This window comes from Vulpes lagopus, chromosome 3 (genome assembly GCF_018345385.1).
Source record: "Vulpes lagopus strain Blue_001 chromosome 3, ASM1834538v1, whole genome shotgun sequence".
NCBI lineage: Eukaryota > Metazoa > Chordata > Mammalia > Carnivora > Canidae > Vulpes > Vulpes lagopus.
In genome coordinates, this window is record NC_054826.1 from 104,538,928 (window position 1) to 104,542,483 (window position 3,556).

Consider the following 3,556-nt stretch of genomic DNA (forward strand, 5'->3'; position numbering starts at 1 on the left):
ACAGGGCAGCTGCTGGCCCCAGGATGGATCCACAAGCTCAGATTTTGGTAAAAACAAGAACACCTGTCAGCCCGGCCACCCCCACACCAAGGTCAGATCCTAAACAAGGGGTTGGGGTCTCTTTCTGGGCTCCGTGGTTCTCATGCCAAGGTAGTCCTGGGAAGATGCCCCCCTGCTGGTCAGGGTCAGGTGGTCCTGGTCCCTGCCTCAGTTTTGCCCCCAGTCCCACACAGAGGAGCCTCCTCCCTTCAGGAGGTTCCCTGGGGTGCTCCTGCCTCTGCCTATGGAGGTAGGGGGGTGGCTCCCCAGCTGAGTCTGGGATCCGAGTGTGTCTGGATCAGCTAGGTTCTGCTCTGAGTAGAGCAGGGTGGGTCGCAGGAGGGCAGTGGTCTTGTGCATGGCCAAGGAGCTAGGGCTATGCTCCAGAAGCACTGGCGGGGGGTGGGGGGCAGGAGAGATTTAATCAGGAGAGGAACTCATGGTATTTACATTTTAGAGCCTCTTGGGGAGTGGATAGGGGGGCTGTGAGGGATCTGGGTCTGGGGGCGGCCCAGGTGGCAGTGGTGAGGGTCAGGGCTGGGCATATCTAGGGGGCAGCTGGCAGGTGCTGCAGGCCCCCACCAGGATGGGAGGGAAAGAGCAGTGTCAGAGCAGCTCCAGGGTGCAGGACTGGAGCCTCTGGATGCAGGGTGACAGCTAGGGGTGCAGGCTGGGTGTGGTGGGGGCTCTGCCCAGTGAGGGCCCTCCTGCCCTGAATGGTGAGTGTTTCCATGGGCGTGAGGGTGCGGAGGCAGGGAGGGCCTTCAATGAGCTGTGTGTCGAGGGCAGTCCTACCGGGCCCTGGGGGCCTCACAAGGGGGCAGGAAGCTCCCTCGGGCTGCTAGGGACAGATTGGAGGGGCCCACATGGCCACAGGGGCATGAAGGAAGCTGTTGCGGGTGGACACGGGGACTCAAGAGTGTGTCCTGTCCAGGCTACAGGATGCGGTGGCTGGGTAGTCAGCAGGTGTGATGGTGTCTGTGCCCATGCCACGTGTCCAGCCTGTTGGGGGGGGTCCTCCCAGCCACAAAGCTGGGTGAAGGTCCACATGATGCTGCGCAATCAGCAGGCCTTCCCTACCCCGTCTCACCCCCTCGCTCACACTGTCCACACCCCAGGTAACACTGTCTACTGGTAATTCTCCTGATCCCTTTATCCTGCGCTTTAATAAATAATTTACCTGAATTATTCACATGGAAATTTCAACATTATTAAAAATTAACCAACTTAAATGAGTCCATGGTAAATAGCTAGGGTGGCTCTTCGGAGGACAGGAAGCAGCCCCCAGGCAGTGCAGCAGGACAGCAGGTGCAGGGCAGGTGCATGGCAAGTGCATGGGGAGTGGGGGCGGGTGGGGCTGGGCAGGTGCCCTCGAGGCATCAGAGGGGCAGCCAGGAGCCAGGGGGCTGCGTGCCCCCCATTCCCCACAGGCTGAACAGCCTCAGCGAAGAGTCCTCGCCTTTCTGGACCTCTGGCACAATGGGATGACCCTGCCATGCTCCGAGGACCGCAGGGAGGACTTTGAGAGGAGGGAACCAGCAGCAGGGCATGATGGGAAACTTGGGGGTCAGCTTCCAGCCTGGAAGGTGGGCAAGTACTCCCTGCTGGGCTGGGTGGTGCAGAGAGGAGCTCCCTGGGCCAGGTGGGCTTCCTGGCTCGGTGCCCCTGGCAGCTGCAGGGCCTGGCCTCCGAGAACAGTGCATAGGTCAGCACACGGGGGAGGCTGTGAGCACATTTCCAAGTGCTCCCGTCAACAAAGACCAAATACCAACGTGTCTTGCATTGTGGCAGGTCAGCACACTCCAGCTACCCAGTCACCAGAAATATGTGTCCTATTTAGTTGTATTTATGTTTATTACAGGGTCCAGGAACTCTGCGAGTTCAAGTCCCTGAGCGAGCTTTACTGATCATCTTCATTACACAGAGGTTTGGATTGGACAGGGCAGTGCAGAAACCCCTGTCATGCAGTGGGATGCAGGGGCAGCTCGAAGAACCCCAGCTGGAGGTCACACATGCCCACTACACTGCAGCAATGCCACCCTCACCCATAATCTCCAGCTGTTTGGGGCCTTGAGTGCCACTGTCCCTACATCAGAGGAGGAGAACACAAGTGACAGTTTCCCGTGCCAGAGAGGCCCGAAGCCAGAGTCTGGACCTGAGTGTCTCATTCCCACCCCACTGTTCTCTCCTGGGCCCATCCAGAAATGGCTCCCAAGCCCAGGGGCTGGCTCTCAGTTGGGACTTTAGAGCAATCTAAAACAAAATCCCTGCAAGCTTTTTGTAGAAATTGTCATGCAGAAATGCAAAGGTTGGAGAATAAAAAAACTTTGGAAAAGAAGAACAAAGTTCAAGGACTAATACTTTGTGGTTTTTAAGACTTCTTGTAGTGCTACAATAATAAATAGTGTGAAATTGGTATAAGGAATAGACAGGTCAGCGGAACAGAATAGAATACCCAGACATAGACACACAGACATATGCAGGCAACTGATTTTTGACAAAAATGCAACGGCAAGTCAGTGGGGAAAGGATGGTTTTTCAACAAATGGATTTTCAACAAATCCGTAGGCCAAAAAAAAAAAAAACAACCCAACAAAAACAATAAAAAAGAACTATGATTCATACCTCACACCACATATAAAAATTAAGTCAAAGTGGATCACAGACCTAAAAGTCAGTCCTCAAACTATGAAACTTGTAGAAGAAAACATCATCTGGATGTTTACAACAATCAAATCTTTTCTAAGACATTTTTATATGGGACGCCTGGGTGGCTCAGTGGTTGAGCATCTGCCTTTGACTCAGGTTGTGATCCTTGAGTCCCAGGATTAAGCCCCACATCGAGCTCCCTGCATGGAGCCTGCTTCTCCCTCTGCCCATGTCTCTGCCTCTCTCTTTCTGTCTCTCTCATGAATAAATAAATAAAATCTTTTTTTAAATGATGTTTTTATAAAGATAAAATATTTGTAAACTTGGGGTAGGTAAAGATTTAGCAGATATGACATCCAAAGCATGATCCATAAGCTAAAATATTCATAAACCGGATTTTATCAAATTTAAAACTCTTCTTTGAAAGACACAAAGGGAGCAGAGTAACAAACCATAAACTGGAAGAGAATCTTTGCAAATCATACACCTGATGAGAGATTCATATCAGAATATATAAAGAGCTCTCAAAACTCAACAAAACAAAAACAGGTCAAGTATTTCAAGAGTAACTTCCCCCAAGAAAATGTACAGATGGCAAACAAGCGCCTGGAAAGATGCTCACCACCTGCAATCATTAGGGGAATGCAACACCTGTGCTGAGACACCCTCCACACCTCTTAGAGCGACTAAAAACAGGAAGGTTGCCCACAGCAAATGTTGACGAAGATGTGGAAGGAATGGAAGTTCTGTGCGCTGCTGGCAGAAATGGGACGTGGCGTATCTGCTGTGGAAAACAGTCTGGTGGAGCTTAAAATGTCAAATACGTGCCCACCTGGCAACCTGGCCATCCCATCCTGGGTATTTACCC

General features: G+C 52.0%; 1 long non-coding RNA gene across 1 annotated transcript; it reads left to right on the forward strand.

The window, feature by feature from the left end:
* The first annotated feature begins 1,443 nt into the window (after positions 1-1,443).
* On the forward strand, positions 1,444-2,657 carry LOC121488200. The gene is made up of 2 exons (XR_005986993.1): positions 1,444-1,625; positions 1,901-2,657. It is a non-coding gene; the product is annotated as an uncharacterized LOC121488200 (long non-coding RNA).
* Positions 2,658-3,556: the final 899 nt, after the last annotated feature.